The sequence below is a fragment of the Myotis myotis genome, unplaced genomic scaffold (genome assembly GCF_014108235.1).
Source record: "Myotis myotis isolate mMyoMyo1 unplaced genomic scaffold, mMyoMyo1.p scaffold_m19_p_2, whole genome shotgun sequence".
NCBI lineage: Eukaryota > Metazoa > Chordata > Mammalia > Chiroptera > Vespertilionidae > Myotis > Myotis myotis.
Genome location: NW_023416324.1, coordinates 214827688 through 214854649, shown reverse-complemented (window position 1 = coordinate 214854649; position 26962 = coordinate 214827688). Strand labels below are relative to the sequence as shown.

Genomic DNA, 26962 nt, shown 5'->3' with positions numbered 1-26962 from the left:
ATAGTTTTGCCAGGTAGAGAAGGGACAGAGGGAAAGAGGTTGATGATGGAGTCATTACAATCAGAAGAGAGAAGCATGTGTTTTGGGAACCAGAGGTGGTGTCTGTGGGGCTGGAACCTGAGCTCTCTGGGTGGGGAGTGGGGAAAGGTATTGCTGGAAAGGTAGCTCACTGTCGAGACAGAACTTGGATTTCCCAACCGGTCATTGAAACCCATTAACAACTTTAAGCCGGGAATAGCAAGATCAGAGGCAGGCATTGGAAGCAAGATTCAGGAAATGACACGTTGAAGGAAGATAAAGATCTGTGATTCCTTTGAATTTGGAAAAGAGAGAAAGGAAAGAATCCAAGGCCCCTCTCAAATGTCTTACTCAGGTGAGAAGTTCCTTCATGGGGGAAGGTCAAGTGAGAGGCAGAAAGCAAAGGTCTGGAGCCCCAGGGAGCAGGAGGCTGGGAAAGAGCCCTGTGAGTCATCGCATGGACGTGAGGTTATGGCTCCGGGAATGAGCGCTTCCCTCCCAGTGTCTAGACTGGAGACTGAAGAGCTCGGAGGAGGACCCCGGGGAGCAGGAGCGTGCGAGAGTGGAGCCAAGGACGATGAGTCAGCGAGGGGACGAGGAGGAGAACCCTTTGGAAAATCAAGACGCTCCAGATGAGGCAAAGGCAGGGCAGAGGGTGGGCGATGAGAACTCCAGTAAGAACGTCAGAAGCGGGTACGGAGGCTGAGGTCAGAGCCGGGTATGGGGGAGGTGGGAAGGGGGGTGACCTCGCCCACGGGAGAATGACATCTGTGCTTATAGTCACTGGGCTCATAACAGAACCCCAGGGGCTGGGTGGCTGGCACCACAGAACGGGGTTCCCAGTCTTTCTGGGGCTGGAGGTCAGCAGGTCTGGCTTCTCCCGGGGCCCCTCTCCTGGGCTGGCAGTAGCTGCTTCTCTGCACCCCACGCCCCCCCTCCCCGTGTCTCTTCCTCTCCTGAGGACACCCGTCCGACCGGAATAGGCCCATCCTTATGCCTCACGCGACCGTGATGACCTCCTGCAAGGCCCTCCCTTCCGGTAAAGTCACGTTGGAGTTTAGGGGTTCAACATGTAGCTGGGGGGTGCACATCTCAGTCCCTGGTGAGACGGTGGCGGGGAGTGTGACACGGGATGCAGTGGAAAAGGCCCAGGACCTCAGGGTGCGAGTCAGTTTCTCTGAGCCACACTTTAGGGGATGTTGCTCGAAAGAAGGGCCTAGAGGAGAAGACACGTCCGGCTCCCTGAGGCCCACAGACCAGCGGGAAGATGGCGTCCCCGCGTCCCCGCCAGGGACTGCAGTGGAGCGAAAGGCGACCCCCTGAGGTGAGGGCTGTTTGCTGTAGCTCTGACCATGGGCGCGCCTCGTGGCCACGGACAGTCCGAGCCAGAGAGGGGACATGAGCCCAAGGTCAGCGTGTGCAAAGCCACTGGGTTATGTGTGGGCCACCCACAGCCCGGCGACCTCAGAGCCCTGAGCCACCCACGAAGCCGCCACCTTCTCCCGGTGCCCCGCCCTCAGGAGCGGCCTTGGGCCACTCCCCTGCTGACCGGCATCTTTTCAGCTGGTGCAGGGCAGCAGAGAAGGGCCTTGTAGGCCTGGCTGCGGTTCCCAGGGGCATGAAGAGAGAGGGGACTCTTCCTAGGCCAGATCCTTTGTTCTTTTTTATTAAAAAAAATATTATTTTATTGATTTCAGAGAGGAAAGGAGAGGTAGAGAGATAGAAACATCAATGATGAGAGAGAATCATTGATCGGCTGCCTCCTGCATGCCCCACACTGGGGATTGAGCCTGCAACCCAGGCCTGCGCCCTGACCTGCAATTGAATTGTGAGCTCCTGGTTCATAGGTCAATGCTCAACCACTGAGCAACCCTGGCCAGGCAAGCCAGATCCTTTGTAGAAGCCTGAGCTTCAGGTACCGCCCTTATCTCTTTCCTGAACCAGGGGTCCCGCTGTCACTCTGGCTGCCTTTGAACTGTAAATTACATGGCAAACTCTGCCCAGGAGCCTCCACTGCAGTCCCATGGCTGTTAGGGTAAACCCGGGTCATGCCAAGCCCTCCTCCTTACCGTGGCCTGCACAGCGGTGCCTAACCAGGGGCAGTTCTACCTGCTGCCTCCCCAGGGACCTGGCCATGTCTGCAAACATTCCAGGTTGTCACCACTTATGGAAGAGCTATTGGCATCTGGCGGGTGGAGGCCAGGATGCTACGAAAGGTCCTACTGTGCGCAGGGCTCTGACCAATGGCAAAGAATATCCAGTCCCAATGCTGGTAGTGCTGCGGGGGAGAGACCTGCCCTCCAGGCCCTCATGCTGGCCGTACCGCCCATCCTCCTGGGACTGCCTCCCGGGGCCCTGCTCCTGGCCGGCCTTGATTCTGTCAGACACATCACCCCCGCCCGGGCCCCGGCACCCCCTGTTCCCGGAGGCCTCCCTCAGGGCTGAGGCCTTGCTCCTTCCTAAGGCTTCTCTGAGCCAAGCATGTCACACTCGCAGCCTGCGGGCTGCATGCACCCACAACGAATATTTTTGCAGCCCAGCCAATATAACAGTATGTAAGAAACGTTTTCATAAAAATTTTGTAACTTAATTTTTACAATACCCTGTTATACATAATTATTAATAACGAACTACAACGTTCACCAATGACTGATGACTATCGTCGTGTGGCATTCATTTTCCTTATGCGTCGTACACGCAGGCGCACCATTTCTCTCCACTGATACCAGCAGTGAATGTTTTAGCAGCCGATGGCCACGTCATTCGTCTTGGACTGACTTGTTTGGTGTGCGCCACAGGAAATATTTCACTTTTGGAGAACACGAAAAATAGGTTTATTTGTGTTATGTTTATTAATTTGTGCAGTTATTCGGTATCTGGTAAGTTAATGTTCAAGAAAAAAATATTATTTTTTATTAAAATGTTCTATTATTTTATGTTAACGACGACTCATGTATTTCAGCCCTTGGTATTCAGCATGTCTCTGTCAAAATAAACCTACGTTTCTATGAAAATTGAAGCTTTTGTTTTTTCAGCCCACATCCACTTACACCTTGTTTGTTTGGCTCACGCGAGCCTTTGAGTTTGACTTGCTTGCTCCAAGCCCAGCGTCTAGAACAGCTCCCTCAGGCTGGCCGGGCGGCTCAGTGGTGGAGCACTGACCTAGGAACCAGGAGGTCACGGCTCCATTCCCGGTCAGGGCACAGGCCCGGGTTGCAGGCTCCATCCCCAGTGTGGGGCCTTCAGGAGGCAGCCGATCGATGTTACTATTTCTCCCTCTCATTTCCTTTCTCTCTAAAAAGTCAATGAAAACATATTAAAAAATAAATAAACGAGCTCCCTCGCACACGTCCTTCATCGTGCTTCTGATCTGCTTGCACTTCGTGGCCTCTTTTTTATGTTTTCTTTTTGATTATCTTTATTGTCCAAAGTAGTACATGTGTCCCCTTTCCCTCTGTCTGCCTGGCGAGGGTGTGACTCCAGCGAGAGCCTGGACTTGGGCGTGTTCACTGCGGTGTGTCCATCCCCCACGTGAGGCCCTGCGCACAGTGTGCCCTCAGGGCCAGCTGCCAGGGCAGCGCGGGGGAGGGGGCTCCGCCGGGAGGGGAGAAGGTTCCCGTGGTCCCCCCTGTGCCATCCCCTCAGGCCTGCAACACCTGCCAGGACACAGCTCTTCAGTTAGACGGTGAAGCTGCTGGCTGCACGGGTGCCACCGTCCAGGCCATGTGGTGAGGGACCCGCCCGGGGAGCCCATGGGCCACAGGGCAGGAGTCACGGGAACCCCCAGCTCCTGCTCCTTTCATCTGGGCCTTGGGCTGTTACGGGAACAGGCTGAGCCGATGGCCAGCCACCTGAGGCCCTCCGTGCGGACGGCCACGGACTGGCCATCACACGGGGCAGAGCCTCCCTCCAGGGGCCAACCACAGCGCTGCCCAAACTATTTTTTAAAAATGTTTTTATTGATTTCAGAGAGGAAGGGAGAGGAAGAGAGAGACAGAAACATCAATGATGAGAGAGACTCATGGATCGGCTGCCTCCTGTACACCCCACACTGGGGATGGAGCCCGCAACCTGGGCACGCGCCCTGACTGGGAATCGAACCGTGACCTCCTGGTTCGTGGGTTGATGTTCAGCCACTGAGCCCCGCTGCTGGGTAAAGCTGAATTGCAACTGAACTCAGAGCAAGTGTGTGCAGACTGAGTGAGCAGAGGAGGGAAAGGGAGTGGGGTGGAGTGGGGGTGGGGGGGAGGGTAGGAGTTGGGGGGTTGGGGTCAAACCCAATTCATTGCCAGTGGAGACCTGACAACCTTGCGCGAACTTTTCTTCTGTGAAATGATTCCAGAACCCGCTCACCTACAAGACCCCTGGCTTCCTGTCAAGGCCAGTTTCCTTTTTTCTTTTTTTTTAAAATATATTTTATTGATATTTTAGAGAGGAAGGGAGAGGGATAGAGAGTTAGAAACATCGGTGAGAGAGAAACATCGATCAGCTGCCTCCTGCACACCTCCTACTGGGGATGTGCCTGCAACCAAGGTACACGCCCTTGACCCGAATCGAACCCGGGACCCCTCAGTCCGCAGGCCGACGCTCTATCCACTGAACCACACCGGCCAGGGCAAGGCCAGTTTTCTTTTGCTTTTTGCTTTCTGTTTCCTGTTCTTTCTTTTTAACTTTTCCGATGAGACCCCTCCCTGGGAAAACAACAGCTTTCTTTTCCTGGAAGAGTGCAGGCTGCCCTTGCTTACCTTTGGCATAACCAACGCCTGACTGGGATCCTGAGTGGCTGTTCTCTGCCCTGGAACCAGGTGTCCTGGTCCCTGCTCCCTGAGACTGAACTTGAGAAGCCGGAAAAGTGCCAGCTGCTCGGTTTCAAAACACTTTGTTTCAATTGCCGCCAAAGCCTTGGGGCAAACGCTGCAATCTCTCTCCCGTTCCAACGTTTCAGTCGGCTCGGCCTCTTCATTTCTGTATTTATGTTTCACGCTGACGGGCTGTGCTCAAATGGCAGTGTCACTGACGAACCTTATGGATCTGGGAAGCCTCCTATCAACTGCAAAGCAGATCCAATATTGGCGATTGGTACCCCTGACTTCTGAATGGCATAAAAACACCAGGTCCTGGAAGGTGAAAACTGATTTATAAATAAATAGCAAACACGTTCAAACACATCGGTGACATGTCTGCGTCCAGATTAAGTAATTAGGTAATAGCACCTCGATGGAGGAGGCATTGCCACTCAGCTGGACATGGCATCTGGACATATCTGGCAGGCGCCTCTTCCATTCGGAGTGTCATGGGACACCTCTCACGGTGGGAGTCCCGTCACCTCTGGTCCCTCCAGTCCCTTACCCTCTGGCAGGGCTGCGCTGGCCAAGAAGGTGTGAAGAGCAGCATAGGGTTGCCAGCAGCAGGGACACAAGAAGTCCTCCTACGAATACACAAGACTCATTCATTCAACAGAGATTTCTGAGCCTCCCCTATGGGCTGAGCACCATCCTAGATGCTGGGTTTGCACAGTAAACCTATATCTGTGTGACCGTGAGATGACGCGCCGCTCCCTGCGCTGGGATTTCCCCGTAATTCTTCCTCAGCATCTGCACAAGCTTAGCCATGGTGGATCTGTGTTTTCTCCTCCCCAGGAGGAAGCTGAAGACCCGGGAGCTTAAGTTAAGAAAAGGAACAGGACTCCGGCAGCCGTGGAATCAAATCCTGACATTGGACCAACTGAGACGGCAAATGAGTTTAGATGCTTGGGCCTCAGGAGCACCCTGTTTCAAAGCCACTGGGCGGCATCAGGTGGGTGCTCTGGGCAAATGCGGTCAAGGCCGCCCATCGCTGGTGGGGATGTGAAACGTGCAGCGGCTTTGGAAGGCCCTCGGCAGTTACAATGACCACCGGACGCAGTGGTTCCTCTCCGAGGAATGTATCAAAGGAGCTGGAAAAGGCACTCACCCAAGTACAGGTACATGCATGTTCATAGCCTCTCCCTTCACAGTCACCAAAGGGGGACACAGCCCAGCCGTCCACCCACAGACGAGAGGGTGAGCCAGGCATGGTCTATACGGGCAGCGGAACATTCTCAGCCAACACAGGAGCGGGGACTGATACACACTGAACAGGGCTGCACCTGGAGAGCATCACGCTGGATGAAAGACCAGACACAAAGGTCCACCTTGTATGACTCCGCTCATATGAAATAGTCAAACGGGTGAATGCACAGCACAGAGAGCAGACGCGTGGCTGCGGGCTGGGGAGAGAGGACAGGGGTAACGATGCTCAGTGGGCACAGCTTCCTTTCGGGGCGAGTATCATGTTTTAGAACCAGGCACAAATGGTAATCACACAATGTCCCAAACATGAATGCCACCGAGAGGTTCACTCTCAGAGTGGTTCAATTTCTGTTTGTGAATTTCATCTCGGTTTTTAAAAAAAAAAAAATTCTGTAGCTTATAGGAAAATATTGCATGCATCATTTCTCAGTGATTTATGGGGTCACTCAGGTGGTGTCAATTGTGTGGGTAACAGGCTACGTGTAGAGAGGTCAGGGAGGGGAGGGAGCGTCTGAAATGTTTACTGGCTCTTTCCTAAGACAGAGAAAAACTTCTCTAAGGTTCCCCTCCCCCCCAAACTGCTCATGTCTCAGAGACCAGAACTGGGCCACGTGCCCATTCTTAAACCTAAGTCGCATTCTGGGTCCTGGGGGTTAGGACTCCAACATGTAAGAAACGTGCCTGTGATTCATCGTCATAGAAAAGAAAGAGCAGGGGGCCAGGCGGGTACTGACTTTCCCCGGACAAACAGGACGTGGGGGTGGGGAGAGGGGACGAGAGCTGTGCTCCTGGCTGGTGGCACATTCCCAGGCAGATTCCCCAAAGGGTGTGGAGGCAGCTAGAAAGGTCTCGCCCGGTATATTAAATGGCCCACGGGAGACAGCGAGACCTAGGCGACCTGTGAGGAAACAGGTGGCCGCATACAACTCAGCCAGTGAGGAGCCGGAGGAGGCACTAGCCCGTGGTCGGCAAACTGCGGCTCGCGAGCCACAGGCGGCTCTTTGGCCCCTTGAGTGTGGCTCTTCCTAAGCCTTAGGAATGCCCTAATTAAGTGAATAACAATGTACCTACCTATACAGTTTAAGTTTAAAAAATTTGGCTCTCAAAAGAAATTTCAATCGCTGTACTGTTGATAGTTGGCTCTGTTGACTAACGAGTTTGCCAACCACTGCTAGACAAACAGGCTGTGCCCCTGCCCCGCGTGGGATCCCGTGCCACGGGCGGCCGCTCTCAGAGCATCGCTGTCACCTGCTCTGCTCCCAGCCGGCATTGGCAATCCGGCGTGTGAGCATTTCCCACAAACATGTCTGTTTTCAGGGGGACATTTCCAGTCCCTGACATGGAAGGAGCCACCACCATGTCCCTCACAGGGACTGGGGCCCTGCCCACCGGGTGTCTGAGAGCAGTTCCCAAATCTGCGGCCTCTGCAGCGTCTGGCTTTGCGCTCACGTTAAGGAAAGTGGGTCCCTCCTCCCGCGGGAAGGAGACTGTCCACAGTCATGTGCGGGGGCCCGAGGGGAGAGCCAGGCCCCAAGGCTGTGGGCGGCCCTGTCCCAGGGAAGGCGATAGGGAGCCTGCTCCTGTGCGGACTATGCAGGCCTGTCTCAGGCCTGGAGACATCCACGGAACCTTCGTGAAAACGAAGCCCCTTCAAGGGTTCGCATGCAGAGCCTAGAGAAGACGCTAAGAGGAATGCCAGCATTTCACCCCAGACAAGCAGACTGGGGTGTGGCTCCTGGCTCCCCCACATCCCAAAGGTGGCCAAAGGCACTCCCATTCCTGCTGAGAAGAAAGTGATGGGGAAAGGGCTTAAACTGAAGGGGGGGACTTGGGGAGATCAACTGAAGAATGTTCTAGAATTAGCCTACATGGTGCTGGCACGCCAGGATTGGTTAACTGACAGAAAAGACTGGAGTTTTGCACAAACTTAATGATGTAGCAGATTCCCTTCACGTGCACAATCTCGTCTGACCCCATCCCTCCCCCCTTGGGGGAACGGACAGGTTAGGCTGCAGTATATACACTGTGAAGAACTGTGCACAGGACTCGCACTCAGAGCCTATAAAAGGCTTCGTGGTCACTAGTCCAGCACTGGGGCCGTTTCGGGCGGACTGTGCTCTGTGTGAGGGGCTGTGCTGTGCACTGTAGGCTGGTAAACAGCATCTCTGGTCTCTCTCCAGTGGATGCCAATAGCACGCCCTCCAGTCACCACACCCTAAAATGTCCCCAGTCATTGCCAACTGTCCCCTAGGGACAAAGTCACCCCCCTCTGAGAACCACTGGCTTCAGCGGATGCCCTGTCACTATTGTTTCATCCTCAGGGGAGACGAGAAGCGTTGTCAGCTGTTAGAGGGTCTGAGAAAGATGCAGCGACATGGCCACTGGCTCACGGGGCCTCACAGAGCCGGGAGGTGGCACGTGTGCTGTGCGCCCAGCGCTGCCCGGGACGAGGGCGTCAGAGGAGGGAGGCTCCCACCAACTGTGAAGGGGCGAGCAGGGGCCTTAGCTACTGGCCGTTGTCATTTGTAGCCTCTATACAACTTTTTCTTCTAGTTCAGGGTCGTCAGACGAGGGCCCTGGACCAGTCAGGCCTGCTGTCTGTCTTTATAAATAAAGCTTTATTGAAACACAGTCTCGGCCATCCATGGAGGTAATGTCCACAGCTGTTTCCGCGGTACAACAGCAGAGCTGAGCCGCCGTGATGTGGCTCGCAAACCTGAAAATGCTCTCCGGCTCTCGGAAAAGAATCGCCACCCCTGCCCAGGCCCCGGGGCCACGAGGGACAGGGGTGCGAATTGGGGGCCGTTCTGTTCTCCTGCGTCAGGTACGTCACCTCCTGTGGGCCCAGTGCTGTGGGGCAAAGCTAGCTTTACAGTCGTGAGCACTTGGAACAGAGTTTATTCTAGTATCATTACTTATTCATTCTTGCATCATTTGCCATAAGAGCTGCTGTAAACCTACTTTGGCCCCACACTGCATCCTACCTGATCTCGTCTTTGCAATGACCTTGAAAAATAATATTGTCACCTTCCCACCCCCGCCCCCAGGTCAACAAACGGGAGTCCAGGTAAGATAATGACCGAGTTTGAAATCGCAGTGATTTCAATCGCACAGGCAGGCGGATGCTGCGGTCAGTGTCGGACTCGATGGCACTGAAACGTCTCCTGCAGAAGCACAAGCGGCTCCGCGTCTTCTCGGGGCGGGAGCTGCCCCCTGAGTGAGGCGGGGTAGAGGCACCGCTCCTACAGGTGCAGGCGCCGAGGGCCCCGCAGCCCCCAGAGTCCCAGGGGAGTGCGTGCTCCGTGCTCCGGTGGCACCGGCTGTGGGAACAGCTGGCCGGTAGAGGGACGGGGAGCAACCCCTTACCCCAGGGCGGCTCGCTCAGGAGGCACTGCCCCGGTCACGCAGCTCCCTTGGCGAGTCCAGGGATCAAATAAAACTCAGCTTGGAGTAAACCCGCCCTGTGCGGGGTGTGGAGACCCGGAGGCCACATTAAAGACGGCCCCTACCTCCGCTCAGGCTGGGCGGCCGGGGTGGCTGGAAGCTGACCTGCTCGGGGACCCCACGGGCCTTTCTCCCCGCCCCCCGCCCCCCTCCTCGTGTGCAAGGCAGCCTGGGGGTGTGGCGCTCGCCGATCGAGCAGGTGGGCACAGGCGCTGCACCAGCGGCCACGGGGCCCCTTTTCTTGCTTCTTTCCCTCCCTGGATGCCCCGTGAGGTGCTTCTCGGGGGTACAGGTCACTGGGCACGTGTGTACAGCAAAGGGCTGAGCCTCCCGGTAATGACGGCACAATGACTGCCCAGCGGTCCCCAGCAAGCTGCACAGAGCACTCTACCTTCATCCCTCCTTCCGCCCGCACCGCCCCCTCAGTGGGAGGCGCGGGGTTCAGCTCCATTCTACAGACGGGGAAGGTGAGGCCCGGGAGCCTAAGCCACATCCGTGGTCACGGAATCTGCTGGGAGCCGGTCCATCCTTGCTGTTTCAAAGGACCTGGCATATATGGCATACTGTTCTTAATATGTTTGCTCACCTTCTTGGCACTATGTGTTTTAACCAAGGTCTCTGAGAAAGGTTGTTTCCCCAGGTAGGGATTTTCCCCTGAAGTTAGGGAGGGAATAAAACCTCTTAACTAGTGCCAGGTGGGTAATTAATCACTTAAACTACGAACAATCATGCTTAAGCTACATAATCTTTACTCCCTGGAATGGAGATAAGAAACGCCCTAACCTTTGTAATAGAGATTGATAGGATTGAATCAACTGGTATAAATACAGATGTAATAAGACAGCAAGATACAGAACTTAGAACACAGAACTTAGAACACAGAACTTAGAATACGGAACCAAGAGAGACAGAACCTAGGCACAGAACCTACACAGAACTAGAGACAGAAGAACTTCGCTGGAGAGAACATGGCAAAAGATCCTGGACTGAACCTGACTACAGAAATGGGCAAGAGAACCTGACTAGAACCTGGTGACTGAACCTGGCTGGAGAACCTGGACTGAACCTGGCTGGAGAACCTAGCAAGAGAACATGGACACAGAACCTGGCTGGAGATCTGAAGCAGAACCTCTCTGGAGATCCAGACCAGAACTTGGCTGGAGATCCTGGCTGGAGATCCTGGCTAGGCTGCTGATCAACTGAACGCTGCCTCCACGTCATTCCTTCTTCGCCGACTCCGTCCACACCTTTGGGGACCCCTGGACCCGCTGGGGCTGGACCCCGGCAGGAATCCACAGGCCAAAAAGCAGATCTTTCAGACTCGGCAGCATTTCTCAGGCCCATCCCTCCATGAAGAATGGGGTTCCCAGTCGAGGGAGCAGGGGCGCATTCTAGCTTCCTGAGCCGTCAGGGTTCTGCCCAGGCCTGCCTCCAGGCCTCTGCCCTGCCCAAGCTCGCCCAGCCGGGCTGTGAGAGTGCAGAAGCCTCAGCTCCCACAGCGCCACCCCCACCCCCCACCCCCCTACCGGGCATATGCAACCGATCAGCAAAGAAAAGGAAGAAACCAAAGCAGCCCTGGCGTGGAGGACATGTGGAAGGCGTCTGAGCCATGGGGGGGGGGGAGGGGGGGCGGTGTGAGAGCCCTGGGGCTCGGGCACAGGTCGCAGTCTGAACCCAATGGGAAGACCGGCCTACCCGACCCGGTGACGGGCTGCCGTGGCCTGGGGGCACGTGGGCTCCGTCCTGGGTCCTGGACCTGCGTGGGCAGGTGTAGGCAGAGCGGGTCCTCCCCCCCCCACCCCCGCTCACCCCCCTCCCCCAGCCACAGCTGCCTCTCTGCTCCAAGGTCCCTGTGGTTGTCAGGGTGCCGAGCAGCTGGCACTGAGTCGGTTCTCAGAGGGGCTGCCGCCAGGACAAGTGGGGAAGGGGAGCCTGAGAGTCCCCCTCTGGGCGATGCCAATTCCAGACACGCCGCCCGGGCCCACCCTCACTGCCTTGTGCGGGGCTGAAGCGTGTCCCTCAGAAAGCTACGCCGGGTCTCACCCCCGACCGCTGCCTGCGACGCTATTTGGAAACACGCTCTGCGGTCTCCCCAGGTGCGCAAGCTCATGGAAGGTCCTTCTAGACGCTTCTAGACTCTTCTAGACTTTCCATGATAATGTAAAGGTCTCCAGAACGAAGCACTCGGAACCGCAGAGGGGACCCTGTGCTGTCTCGGGTCAGAGGACTCAGGTCACAATGAACCTGCTGGGTCCAGTGACGGAGGAGGGCTATTTGCTCAGGTATCAGAGTGGCCTCCTCAGCCTGGGCCAGCGGGCGGGTGCTGGTTGCTCCTGAGGGCTCCCTCCACCTCCCAGCCTCCTCCCGGGGCCACCCTGCACGCACAGTTGGGCCACCTCTGGGGCGTGACTGCGCTGCCAGCGCCTCGCCCCGGCCTGGCGTCCATCGTCCCGGGACGGGTGGGACGGGGTTGCATGGCTCCAGCTCCTGTGGACATCCCTCTCTGCAGCCCGTGCTCTCCGCAGACCTGAGGACACCCCTCCTCTCCTCCTGCAGCCCAGCCATTGCTGTCCCAGGCATCTCTGTTCCCTTAGGGTCCCCAGACTCACCCGTCTCCACACAGCACTTCCATGAAATCCCACCCCCCCGCCCCCCGACTTCCACCCCTGGCGGTGGGCACCCCTTCCTGCGAGGAGTCAGAGCTCAGAAGCTCCGGGAGGTGCTGGCAGCCATGCCTCTCTCTTGCTGTCCGTGGCCGCGCTCTGGAATAGCCAGTGAGGGCCTCCCTCCTTGTCCGTCTGCAGGTGGGAGCCACAGGGTGAGCCTTGTGAGTGGGACCAGCACCCACTGGGGGAGCCAGGCTTCCCAGAGCGCCTTTCGTTTTTCAGAGTCTCCCTGTCTGCCCGCCGAGTACTCCCAACACCCCGGCGCGTCCTGCGCACTCTCCCTCCCTCACACCCGCGCCCAGGCCTCCCAGTGAGCGCGCCATGGACCCAGGCTCTCCCAGGGGCTCTCCTCTGCTTGAGCCGGGAGCTCTCACTATGGATTGTCCTTTCTCCCCCACTTTCCGCTGGCAGATTCCTGACGTGGAAAATCCAGCCAACACTCGCTGACGCCACGGGATGCGCCCGCTCATGTTGCAAAGGTCGCTCGCCGAGTGGCATCCGTGACGCACGCGGCAAAGGCTTAGTCAGACCACGTGCCGTGCCCTGCGAGTCAGGACGGGCGTGAATGGAGCGTGTGGGGGTCGCGTCCGCAGGCGCCTGTCACTCCACAGGCCCCGTGTCGAGTGGGCAGTGCCCCAAGACGCCAAGAGGCCTCGCGAGTGACTACAGAACCACCTCCAGCGCCAGCCTCTGCGAGACACACTCAACGCCCAAGCGCAAGTCCCAGTCCAAAGCCAAGTGCAACCTCCATTGCAAAAGGGAAGCCATGACCGCCCAGCAGGAGACGCACAGAGCGCCCGTCTTGCCCTCCTGCTACTTGTGGAGGGCACGAGGAGGCACAGAGGGCAGACCCACTGCCAACGGTGGGAAGCGCTCGGTTGAAGAGAGAGCGGACGGAGGCAGGTGTGACAGGAGGCGCTTGTGAGTTCCTCTCCAGGAGAGTTCTGCGCGGGGGTGGGCATGGTGGCCCCCCCGATCCCAGCAGCGGCAGCAGCGTGAACCCCGATGACAGAGCTTCCGGGAGTGGCCCTTCCGGGTAGAATGAGAGGGAGACGTGTTTGCGTGAGCGAGTGGGCGCTGCTGGGACGGGCGTCCCGGACTTGGTGGAGTGTGGTCTTGCTCTGTGTCTTGATAAAGGGTGTAGTATACGCCTGTACACCTTTGTCAAAACTTGTAGACAGGGACTCATGAGATTTATGCATTTCCCTGCAGACATGTTTTTCCTAAAAGCACACGCTGACTCCTGCTCATGAGGTGCAGGTGGAAATAGCTACAGACGGGCTGCACTGATGTCACTGACCTGCTCCAGACGCATCAGAAATAACATGGACAGATGGGCGAGTGAGGAACAGTTCGATAGGCTTAGGAGGAAGCAAATACAGCGACCTACTGGCTGTAGAACCCAGGCAGTGAGGTGGGTATTTCTGTACAATCTTTCCATTTTTTTTGTATATTTGAAATTTTCATTTGAAAACCTAAAATGTTGGGAAATGACACCAGAAATTCCAGGGCCTCCCCTGGAGCTGAGGCTATTTCAACACAGGGGGCACCCAGCTGTCCAAGCATGGAAGCATTGCGTTTAGCGATGCAGTGCGCCCCACGAGACAGGACACAGGGGTTTCAACACAAAATCAAATTCACCTGAACAAGATCCTGTCATAAAAGCTGGGTCCTAGGAGGACACCCAGGGGTTGATGTGGAGGGAGGCACGAGGAAGGTCCAAGTGCGTGAGTGTAAGAGGCTGTTCACGAAAAAGCACCTCAGTGCTAAAGGCTGAATCGGTCCCCGCCCCCCTGCAGGCCCGTCTTCCATCCTCGCCACCCACTGACTCACGGGCTGCAGGTAGTCAGTTTACGGGCCGAAGGTAACTGCTGGACGCCCTGCAAAGCAGGAGAAGAACGCACAGACTCACCTTCAGCTACTGACACACGTAGTTAAAAATCTGATCGGCCGGCCGGGTGGCTCAGTGGTTGAGCATCGACCTATGAACCAGGAGGTCACGGTTCGATTCCCGGTCAGGGCACAGGTCCGGATTTTGGGCTCCATCCCCAGTAGGGGATGTGCAGGAGGCAGCTAATCAGTGATTCATTCTCTCTCTTCATTGCTGTGTTTCTACCTCTCTCTCTGTCTCCCTTCCTCTCTGAAAACAATAAAAATATATTTAATTTAAAAAAAAAGGAGAGGACAGGTCTTGGCTAACGGGAGAATCTTAAAGCGCTTTCTCACTAAGGTTTGACGCGCGAACCAAAGCTGCCGGGTAGGAACGGCCTGGAATGTAGTCCGTTTTCTTTGACAAGCCGAGGACAAGGGGCGGCGGCCTTATCTCCCCCAAATATCAGAGCCCTTTGGTGTTGCGCGTGAGGTCGCAGGAGGCTCAAGTGGTCTCCCCCGGTTCCTCGCGGTCACGGCGGCTTTGGCTCCATGGCAGGCAACACGCACATCCCGTCCCAGCCTGTTTGGAGGATGGGGACATTTTACGGGGCGTCCAGCCCTTGTAGACCAAGCTGCACTCCTCCCGACTCCCGCTCCATCGGGGAGGCCGCGTCCCGCATTCGGTGGAAACTCCGTCTTGCTCGTCAGCCTTTTAGGCCGATGGAAAATTCCTATATACTTTTTTATTGAAGTGTTAAAAGGAAATACTTGTCATGTAAGCCCGAGGGAAAAGGCAGGCGTTTTTGATCCTTAAAGAGACACAGACGTGAGCGAGAGCCTTCCCCACCGGGAAACCCTTTCCGGGCCGCATACAGCTCGCGTTTTACGTTTTCTTCTGGGGCCTCTTGCCTCTCCAGCCACGAACCTCACGGATTTTGTTTTTTTGTGTGTTTTGTTTTGTTTTCATTTAGAAATGGGTCCGGTGACCATCCTCACGTGCAGAGTGCAGATTTATCAGAAAACCCGACAGAAACAGAGTTTCCTGCAAGGCCATTGCCTACATCAGACTTTGTGAGCTTATGTGGTAATAAGACATGATCCCCAAACCCGAGAGGCCCTAAGAAAGGAAGTTCGTTTTCCACCTATGTCACAGGTCGCACATCTGCCATCCGGGGTCTGAATTAGAGCAGCCACATTCTTTTCTTTTTTTCTCTCTTTCTTTCTCCTCCTCCTCCTCGTCCTCCTCGTCCTCCTCCTTCTTCCTTGCTGAAACTATAACTTTATTTTCTTGTTTTTTTTTTCCTTTTACATTATTCTTATTATCATTTAATCCTTATGTGATGATATGTTTTTGTTAATTTTTAGAGAGAGAGGAAAGGAAAAGGGGAGGGGGAGGTAGGGAGAAAGAGAGAGAGAGAGAGAAAGAAACATTGATGTAAGAGAGAAACATCAATCAGTTGCCTCCTATATGTACCCTGACCAGGGATTGAACCCCCAACCTGGTATATGCCCTGGTCAAGAATCAAACCCGCAACCTTTTGGTGTATAGGATGACGCTCCAACCAACTGAGCCACCTGGCCAGGGCCCACTTCCACGATCAGTGAGGCGTCATTTCAAAACCTCTCTGTGAGCTCCCTCTGAGGGCCGAGCAGGGTTTCCAGCTTCACTGAGGGGGACTGACACAATGGTGTACATGTAACGTGTATCCCTTCGTGCTTGGATGTGTGCACACCTCGCGAAACCATCGCCACAATCAAGCTAATCTGAGGAATAAGACAGTGACTCTGAAGCCACCGAGGGCTCCGAGGATCCTACACGGTGCCGAGATGTGTGTGTCTCACAGGCACCCACCAGCCAGAGTGGAGGGTGGCAGGATGGGTGCCTCCCGCAGGCACCCACCAGCCAGAATGGAGGACGGCAGGAACTGGAAATACGAGTGCAGCGTTTTGCAGGATCTCCCCGTCTCTCACGCTCGGCTGTGTGTCACAGCGCAGGTGGGCCCCTGACCCTGGCGTTGTATACAGATGTGCCAGCGGTTAGGGCCAGGAGGCCGGAGAGACCCTCCCGCCAGGTGACCATGCTGTCAGCTCTGAGTCGCAGGCCCTGCAGCAGCCAGGGAGCTCAGCAGCCGGGCTCTTTGCCGGGAGGCTTGCCAGGACGGCCAACATTTAATGAACATCCCCAAGTTCAAAGAGCTTCCCCTGCGCTTTCTGCTTTGATCCTCGCATCAGCCAGATAAGGCGGCCTGTGAGGCTCACGCTTACAGATGAGGAAACTGAGGCTCAGGGAGATGAAGGACCGTGATAAGGATCACACACTTAGTAAGTGGCCGAGCCTCGGTCTGATCAAAGGCCGTCTGGTTTCAGGATTAATACCGTCCAGTCATAGCCGTTCCTCATCGCCAACCTGGGACATTACAAGGGCCCGGAGCGCCTTCTGAATCACAGGCCCCTGCATTGTGCCCCGGAAGCCTGGATGGCAGATAGGTTTTGTTACGGCCAAACTGAGCTGTCAACACGCTCTTTCTATAAAGGGCCAAACAGTAACTCTTTCAGGCTTTGTGGGCCTCAACCGGCTTCTGTGGCCTATTCTGTTACGTTTACCGCCCTTTAAAAATGTAAAAGCGTTATTAGCTCAAACAAGGCATGGGCCCGATTTGGCCCCCAGGTCATCGTTTGGGGTCCCTGGTCACTCATAAAGCTCAATACACCGATCTCTCTGCCAAAGGATGTGATGAACCGGACGGTCTTGTTTGCAGCTGCGGAGCAGAGGGAATGACAGAGACTGGAGGGTGAACTTGGGTGTGCATTGTCCACACTCCACGGACTTGTTTTCTCGAGCAGCCTCTGCGTGGAGCCAGGCTTCCCCAAAAGCCCCAACGCCACCTCGGGGTGGGTGGCACCCTTCTCAGGCCCCCGTTCTGCTGCAGAGAGTGGCACCAGGTGATGCTCTGTGAATGTGCCATCGTCCTTGACAAGGTCAGTTAAAAATACCTGTGGGTTTTACCGACATTGGGAGACTGTTTCCAAGCCTCCTCTTTCTCAAGAGACATCAAAAACCACAACCGAGAGTATTGGCGCCAGAATGCTTTGCAGAGCGACACCATGGCCACGGAGGACGCCTGGGTCTCTGGCATCATTGTGCTGCAAATCGGCTCAGGAAGAACGAAGGTCAATGTTACTGGTAATCGACAGCGGGAGCTCCGTGTGGCCCAGGCACAGCCCAAGCTTCATGCGTCATCACTTCTTTGCCCCTCAAGACAACCCCAGGAGGGGGTAACAGTGTTGCCCCCACTTTTCAGGTGGGAAAGGGGCCCAGAGAGCCACATAACTCATCTGAGGCGTTTACTCAACAAGCACATGGTAGGCGCAGGATTCGAACCCAGGCAGCCCGGCGAGCCAGGCAGACGGACGTTGGCCACTTCCTGGCACGCTCCTTCCCTGGTGGGAAAGGGATTAGTCTTCCAGGGAAAACCTGCTACATGGTGACAGGATTTAGTTCATGAGCGAAGTGCATACATTAAGGGATTCAAGCCATTCACGGCCAATGGGGGTTACTGGGTCCTAATTCTGTTTTTCCACATCTTCTGGTCAGTCACGATGGCCCTGGAACCATGCTGGCAATTTTATCAAATAGAAGAGGGCCGTGGCCTCGACCAGAATGGAACCCGGACCCTTCAGTCCTTGGGTGGACGCTCTAACCACAGAGCCAGCCGGCTGGGGCGAGGCTCGTTAATGGTCACGGTGACCATTTATGTCAAAGCCAGTCAGAGAAAGAGAAGTCTTGCATGACCTCACTCATATGCGGAATCTAATGACCAACATAAACTGACCAGCAAAAATCAACCCAGAGACATAGACGCCCCGGAACAGACTGTCAAACCTCAGAGGGGAGGCAGGGGAGGGTGGGCAGGTGGGAAGAGAGCAACCAATGAACTTGTATTCAAATATGCATCACCCATGGACACAGGGTAGTGAAGGTCTGGGGTGGGGGGCGGGGGCGGGCGGGGAGAGGTCAATGGGGGGAAAGGGGACACATATAACACTTTCAACAATAAAGGTATTTTTAAAAAAATTTTAATGAAGAAAAAAAAAAGAATTAAACAGAAAAAAAAAGATGTTTTTCTCCAATTGCTTTGAGCCGCTGCCCCCGTGGGCATCACAGCCGGGACGAAGCCTGCGGCACTGCAGGCAGCACCAGGCCCTGGCCTGGGGAGGTTTATCTGCAGACATCGGTCTCATTCACTGAGTCTCCACTCAGGTCTAGAGAGCAGGCTCGTCTGCATGATGAAAGGGCCCGCGGGCACCGCTAGGGGACGACGGCCCTGGCACTGCGGCTTAGTCGGACAGCACTGAGCAGCCCGTGTGCTGGGGGCCGAGGAAGGTCACGGAGGGAAGCCTTCCGGAGCGCCACGCTCACAGCTCACAGACATCTCCCTGGTGCGGCTGCCTGGGACTCAGGATACTTTTTCATCAGCTACAGGGGGAAAACGTCCTTCCGAGCAGATTAGCATTAAGAACAATCTAGCGTGATAATCACCATGTAACCTCACTGCACGGCACGGGAGGCGGCGCCGGGGGAGGAGGGGGAGGAAGCTCACCCCCACCCCCGCTCCACCCCACCCGCCTCCGTCGAGGGCCGGATAAACATCTCCAGGTACCTTCAGATGCTCTAATCCGCTTTGAACTTTGGCTCAAGTTATTTCCATGAACATCCTCCGTTTGCACGGGGGGGGGGGGGGGGGGGATACTGTATGAGGCAGAGCCTACAAATCACTTTGTTTAAAGTTGCTGGAGAAAGAGGGGGGCGGAGAGCCCAGCGCGGAGTCTGCTGCTAATCAGAACCAGCCGCTGCGCGGGGATCTGTCTGGGGCACCGCGGCCGGGCTCCGTGGCAGCTGCGCATTCCTTCCTGCCTGCGCGTTTGAACTGCGTCCAGGCGAGCGATCATGAAATCTCCGATGGCTGTTGTTTCAGGGGGAGACGGGGGAGGGGCGCTGCTCATTTTCAGGAAGAGAGGAAGATGAGTCTCGTGTTCCCTGAAAAAGTTGGGGTCGATGAGGTAATTTTCCGGAGGCCGGGTTGGCCGAGCCTCTGGTCACTTTCGGGGGGTTCACTGACACTTTTTCGTGGCACAGCTGCCCAAGCCCCCTTCCCCCTCCTGTGAGGAGGCGGGGAAGTCTGAGACACCTGGTCTTGCTCAAACAAGGCTGGGGACAGGTTCATTTCACAGTTGAAAGCTTCATAGGGTGGAAGACATTTAAATGTTTGCTAATAGACGAAGGACTACCAAGCCAAACAAAAAAAAAATCAGGTGGCTTCAGGAAAATTGCTCACAAGCAGAACAAATTCTGTTTCATCCCTGAGTTCGACAGACGCTGGATGGTTCGGCGAAGAGAGCTAAGCTGTGTATCTCCAATCCCAAAGCAGCTGCAAAAGACACGAGGGCGTTGCAGAATGTCTCGAACTTGCATGTTCATGCAGACCCTAGACTTGGGGCGTTAAATACTTTATAAGCAACACCCTTTCTAAACAGCCACCGTGACATGCCTGTGTATTTCTGCATATAGGTACATACATACATACATAGATTAGACAGATAGACAGATTTACTGTTTCAAGTTATATTTCTGGTCAAATTGCATTCTTGAAGTTCTGTTTCCATACAGCCTCCTCTTCTACCAGGGGGGTTTGGGGGTTCGGATGAATACTTCTGCCTGCAGGGGTAGCTGTAGGGTTCCAGCACCATCTTATGACTCCCCTTTATTTCTGATGGAACTAACACCCCTCGCCTACAAGCGTGACCCTGTTCTAGCAGGGCTTTTTCAGAATGAGACGGTCTTTTTGCTGGGACCCTAGACTCCCGGGGCCAAGGCTTTCAAAGACTGGTGCGAAAAGGACCCTGGCTTATTCAGCAGCGAGTCACTGTCCCCGGCTGCCGAGGTCTCTCTCAGCTGGCAGAGGCCACAGGAAGTTCCGGGTCGCACACAGCTGTCCCAGGCTGTGCTGCCAGCATCGCCGGAGATTTCCACATTTCATTTGATTGTGGAAAACCCAACAACATTGCTGACATAGTCCCGCACGCCGGCTAAACATAGCAGATAGTCATGGCCGGTACCTGAGGGGACTTCTCATGGAGTCACTGCTAGAGTCCAGCCCAATCACACCAGACAGACCGTGATGGAAACAGACCTGACTGGTAGCAAAGGCCAACTTACCAAAGCCATTGGTCTCACCAAATACGAGAAATACGTGCCTATGCTCTGACTGCGGTGCCTGTTAGTTGAATCAATCTCTTAATTGAAATTCGTTGAGATTGCTCCTGGAGAGATGAGTAAGTATATACCTTGCCCAGGTTTAATCCAAAGATGGTTCTAGTTGCCTCCGATATTGAGGCTCATAACATACAGATACTTAGGAAGGGCTAGTTTCTGGGGCAGCTGGTTGGATCGAAAGCTAACTTGGCTGTCTACACTCCACTCTTCCCTCGATCCACACTCCTCTTGCTCACAGAGCTCACCTCCACTGGAGTGTCTGAAACGATCCGATGATGTTAGAGTTCCCCACCCCCTACAGCGAGGCTATGGCATTGGCTGCAGACGGGCACTTACGGGGAAGCCATCTGGGGGGCTTATGGGGAGACCTTTCCTCCCTGATTACAAAGCAGCGCTGGGAGGACATGGCCCCCCTCCGGCCAGATGTGGCTGTGTCTCCGAGTGCTCTCTGCCACAGCTGCCTGCGTCCTGCAGCCCGAGGGTGGCACGCAGGGAAACAGAAAGCGCCTCGGTCTTTGATGACATCAATGAGCCACCAGACCGACCCTGGCCCACCTCTATTGTGAACATCTTACCGTGCGAACGCAGCGCGCACCCGAAGCCATCGTCCATGGGACAGACAGGGTCAGTAAGAAACGCTTGCCCTTTCACAACCCCCTGCGCCCGCAGATCCAAGACACTGCTCTGCACGTTCACTACACACAGCAGCCCTCAGGGCACGAGCGCATGGGGGCCCGGCTACCGGGTACGGAAGAGAGGGCAGAGTCAGGCATCAGCAAGGCGATAGGGCCACTGGGAAGGATATAGAAGGAAAATAACCCGCACATGCTGGTTAGGAGCAGGGCATACTTACCCCGAAGCCAGACTTCCCGAGTGGAAGGAGGGCCAAGAAGAGGAAAGAGATTCCCGCGCTGGTTGGAGGATGGGTCCCGGATTCTAAGTTTCCTTCTGCTGGTAGCATTGCCTTGATGTTTAGAAACAGACAACCCACTGAGGAAATGCCAAAAAATTAATCCCTTCATGGATTTAAAAATTCCCTCGGCTCCCTGATTTTTAAGGACGGCTGAGCTACAGCTTGAGTTTATGGGTAACAGACTTGAGAGACAAGAGGGTAAGCAGATCTGTCAACTTCCCTTGCTTGAGGGTCCGTCCATGGCAATGAGACTTCTGAGCTCATGTAAATGGACAGGCATCTAGTACAGAGGCCGACTCCGGTTCAAACCAGCCTGACCTTCAATAGCTTTGTGAAATGGGCCATTCGACCTTCTCAGCTCCAGTTTCTTCATTTTAAAAATGGAAAAAAAAAAATAAAAATACTTGACTCTCTAGAGGTGACGATTAAGTAAAATAATACCATTTAATATGTTGGACACAGAACACATGCAGAACATTTAGCTACAGTGATTATTTTATTCCCTCTTACAACTGTGTAAGACCCCCCCTTCTGAAGAAACTGGCATGGTTCCTAACTCGGTCCCTGTGTTCAATAGAAGTCACAATGCCATCAGTTACTACATTCCTTACAATAATCATTGCTTTTCTAGAATAATCCATTTAAATTTATATTTCGGGGAGTAATTTTAAGCAAGACACCTGAGTAGCATATGAAACTGCTTAGTGTTCTCACACGGGATCTGGCAAAGTGCTGATTTCTGCATAAAACATGAGGATTTTGAATTATGAATATTGAATAATAATTTTTAAGATGATGGACAGATTAAATATTTCCATGTTCTCACTGCTTCTGGGTAGCTCTGGTTTCATATCATCACTATTTTAATGGGCTACTTTGTGACTGAATGGTTTTAACATGTGTTCAATCCTAAATAATCACTCATTAATCTTACATGACAACCAGATTTTAATATTTATCAGTGTGCTATTGTTGACAACAGACAGTATGCTATTCATAGTATCTGATTTTTTTTTTCCAGAATAAAGTTACCTACACACCAAACTACTTGTCTCAAAACCATAAAAACTAGATGCAACCTTAGGCAAAACTTTTTGAAGTATATGTTTTTTATTAAAACCAATCTTGATAATTTATTTGAAAATAACTGACAGGGTCCGGGAAAGAAATCTTGTAATTAATCTTTAAAAGTGAATAGATTTCATAAATGTGAACTTGGCTAGATCACGTTGGCTTCAGTAGAAACATACACTGATCATTGCTGAAAGTTTTGATGTAATTATTAAACTTGCTACGGAGAGGATGAAATCTGTAATTGGCTCCATTCCTGTGGCAATGAAGACAAGAAAAAGGACTTTAATGATAAAACACGCCTTTGGTCTGGTGAGTGGTTTATTTTCTCTCTGAGCCTCTGCCACTTCTCAGCAGCACCTCGCGAGAACGCTGACCGTGTTTCCGGAATGTAGGTGTCAGGGGTGGGATGAGGACTCTCATTACTTCGCAGAGAGGCTTCCAAGCTACTACCCAATGCCCTTCCATTGCTCCACTGAGGTTAATTTTCTTCACATTATGCTTTTTCATTTATTTCTGTCTCTTTAAAGCCAATCTGAAGCATCCATTAATGTCTGGCACCTCGGAAAAAGTTTGCCTCTTTACTCAGATGCCACTGACCCACCATTATCTTTAGTGACCTTTAGTGACATCCCTCCTTTCTTCTTAACTTCCAACTCTTCCAATAGCCTTCATCTCAATTCCCTTTCAGATGCCCTCTCAAACTTAAACCCTGGAATTTCCCCATCCTTGAATTCTTAAACACAAATGTTCTATCTGTAATAAGAAATGTGACTCATTCGTTTTCATCACCCCTCCTCCTGCATGACCTCATCTTTAGCGCTACCATGTTGTTGGTTACCTCACGCTCTTCCAGAATTAGCTCTTCTGACTTCTTTCCTTCATTGGACCCTATCGTCACTCTCACAGGACCCTTGCTTTCCTCTCACCCTCTATTTCCCCATAACGTCCCCTCCGTAACACTCCAGTATTGGATCCATGCTTTAAGACACTCTATCGTCACTCTCACAGGACCCTTGCTTTCCTCTCACCCTCTATTTCCCCATAATGTCCCCTCCGTAACACTCCAGTATTGGATCCATGCTTTAAGACACTCTATCGTCACTCTCACAGGACCTTTGCTTTCCTCTCACCCTCTATTTCCCCATAACGTCCCCTCTGTAACACTCCAGTATTGGATCCATGCTTTAAGACACTCTCTTGGCTCCTGGGCCACGGTGGCTGAGGACACTGGAGAAAATGTGTGATATTCCGTCTCAACTAGCTTCTCAACGTCACCTGTCAACTCTTTTGCTTATTGTTGGGCAACTAATGCTCCAATGTCCTTCAATGGCTATTAAAAACCTACGTGATTCTCAAGAACCTTATCTCAGGGGATACTGCCCAGAGGATGGTCAGCGAGGAATCTCAGGAGATGGATGGCCTTCGCATTAAGTTGGGATGATAAATCGGCCGCTCAGGGGGCTGGTGTTGGGAGGGTAGAGTGTCCCCAAATTGGGAAAGAGGATGAGCTTGAGGTACCCGTGTGTGCAGGAAAGAGGTGACAGAGCAGGCCTGGGGCCGCTGTCCTCAGAAAGGCCCTCTTGCGAGGTGGGCTGTTGGCTGACGTCCGGAAACTTGAATGTCAGTAGAGTTCCCACCTGTAACGGAGAAGGACGGTTCACGATGCCTGTTGTCATATGACGTGACTTCTGCTGAAAGCCTGCTTTCCTCTCGGGGTCTGGAGCTTGGTACACGCTGGGGAGAGTGCCCACGCGACCAGCCCCAGGAAAACCCTGGTGCTGAGTGTGTGATGAGCTTCCTGGGAGACAGCACCTCCCACGTTGTCACGGTGCGATGTTGGAGGAGTTAAGTGTATCGTGGGAGACTCCCCCGGGAGCAGATTCTAGAAGCCTGAGCCCGGTGTCCTCTGGACTTCGCCGCGTGTGCTTTTGCCCTTTGCTGATTTCCTGTCTCCTTTCACTGCTGTCCGCTGCCTCCGTGAGTGTGACTACGCGCTGAGCCCTGCAAGGCTCTCTGGTGAATCATCAGATCTGGGGTAGATGTGGGGACGCCTGATGCAACATGCACACTAATCTCACAGAACTCAGGCCGTAGACTTGAAGAGAGAGGTTAGAAGGAACCAAGGAGGTGCTTGAAAGCTAAAGGCCGACAGAACCAAGGAATGGGTGCGGGAGAGGCGGGTTTACGAGATGAGGGCCAGTGAGACGGTGCTGCTGAGACCCGAGACGGCTTCATTCAGCTGCTTTAACTCCTCCAGCATTTTTGTGACGTCCTGGTCAGACCTATTTCTTCCAGGTAACCCCAAGATTTAGGCACTTACCTACATTCTCGGGTATTGATCTAAGCCCCTCCCTTCCTAAGATGGTTTTTCCATATTTATAGTCATAACAATTCACAAAACACAAGCGAAGGGTCTCCACCATCCCCAGGATTCCATAGCCCGTCATCCAGGACACATTTGTCGGGCGGCACAGTGTTATGGGGCCCTGGAGCTCCGGAGTCACTGGGGACTCCAAGGCGACCAGGGCAAACCTCTTTCCTTCCCAAGGCAGACACGGGCCGGAGGAGGGACAGGCAGGAGGGCTCTGCTCAGATCACAGCTCTGCCACTGCAGACACGTCTGTCTGAGGAGCGTCCTGGCCACCCCAGGCCCATGTGCCGGGCCACAGCCACGCCCCCGACAGGTGAGCCCGAGGACTGCGAGGTGAGTCAGTGCGTGGAAATGCTGGGGATTCCTGAAATAGCTCTGAGTCACTGATCACGGACACCCCGCTCAGCCCGCGAAGCAACTGGGAATGAATAAGCACAGAAAGTGAGCTCATGGTGAGAGGATGGAAATACCCCGGGGACGTTTGTTGAGTCAGTAAAGACGTGGAAAACTGCAGCCGTCATGGATTCAAGTGGGAGGAAATGAGAAGAGAATGTTCCAGCCGCTTGATCTCCGAGTGAAAATTCCTGGCCGTCGCCATTCCTCCGGGTTCTCTTGGGAATGGGAGGAGGAGGGCGGGAGGAACGGAAGGTCCTCCCCACCGCAGGGCCCGGGTTTACGCGCTCCGAGAAGAGCACACAGCCGCGCGCGATGTGGAACGGACTTACACAGGGCAAATGGCAACACCAAGGAGGGGGGGCACGTGAAAGAGACCAACCTGAGACACGATGGGGGGGAGATGTGCCTCGGACGTGGTCATGCACACCCTAGGCCTTTAACGCGATGGATACCTATGTGTGAGCTGCTCCAAAATATTGAGTGCTGGCAAAGTTGACTTTAGAGAAAAGCCACAGTGACTGGGAACCTCTTATTTAGTGACACTTCCCACTAAATTCGAAGCTTCCCAAATGTGGCCATAGAGGGAATCTCTGAAAAGGGTGAGCAGATTTTCCACTGGTTCCCAACACAGTGTAGGAATGCGCTTTGTTTAGAAAGCAAACTTCTCCCGTCTGTGCATGCAAAACGCATGGTTAAGAACACAGCAAACTTTAAACCCTCACTTAGAGGGGAAAACCCACTTCTAACAAAATGCCACCTTTCAAAATAACAATAATGGCACATACAAATGAGTAATAAAAATGGAGAACATCGACCTGCAAAAGACACAGCAATGGGTTGCCCCCTGCACGCACGCACCCTGCCAGGGGCAGGAAGTGAACCCGCCACCCAGGTACGTGCCCTTCACTCATATTCTTCTCCCTTCTCAGTGAACGACTCTCCTTTGCTCCAGTGACACCCGAGGGACTCTGAAGGGTGCCCTCGCCTTTGTCCCCCCAGCCTGCCCTCTGGTTCTGCCTGCCTGGCCTCCATGCCTCTCCCATTCCCCACTTTCCCTTCCACGGGTCCGGCCCTCCAGCAGCCCGCAGATTATCACAATGGCCCCTCACAGCCTTTCCACAGCAATGCTTCCAGAACACTCTAACAGGGAAACATGACCACACCTTCCCTTTCTTAGAATTCTTCAAGGTTCCTCCAGCAAAAGGATAAGCTCACCTTTTGTGCCAGCCAGAGAAGCTACGCATTCATTCATTCATTCAGTTCAACTGATATTTAGTGAGCACCTATTATGTGCCAGGCACCCATTCGGTGCTGGGGATACGGCAGGAGAGCAAAGTGCATGTTCTCAGGGAACTTGCATTCCACCGAGGAGACAAAACAAGGGGTGTGTGTGTGTGTGTGTGTGTGTGTGTGTGTGTGTGTGTGATGTACACACACGTGAGGGTATCTACATCTAGGAGTGACTTATGGAAAAGGTAGAGACAGGGACTTGGAGAGAAACGCAGCGGCAGGGCTCTGTGGAAACCTGGAAGGCTGGGGAGTGGAGTATTTTTATTAGGATGATCAGGGCAGCCTCATTAGGACACTGTCATTTTGACAAATATGTGACCGCTTCCCTCTCTGTGCCTCTCCCTGCCTCCTCTCTGCTCACATTTATGTCCCACAAAACTGACTCTTATTTGTCCCCAGATCCACGTCTCTCTGACCTCTACGCCTTTGTCTGACTCGACTTCCCCTCGGACACTGACCTGGTGTCTCGGCCGTGGCTCCCCTGCCACCCTCCAGGCAGGTGTAGGCCCCTCCCTGGGGCCTTCAGCTCCACCTGGAACAAACCTCCCAGAGTGACTGTCACCTGCACCGTAACTGCTCCCTTTCCCTCTCTAC

At 54.0% G+C, this 26962-nt stretch overlaps 1 long non-coding RNA gene across 1 annotated transcript; it reads right to left on the bottom strand.

Moving 5' to 3' along the window:
- Positions 1-22328: 22328 nt before the first annotated feature.
- On the bottom strand, positions 22329-25393 carry LOC118677344. Its single transcript, XR_004974377.1, has 2 exons — positions 23949-25393; positions 22329-22564 (listed from the first exon to the last, which is right to left on the bottom strand). It is a non-coding gene; the product is annotated as an uncharacterized LOC118677344 (long non-coding RNA).
- Positions 25394-26962: the final 1569 nt, after the last annotated feature.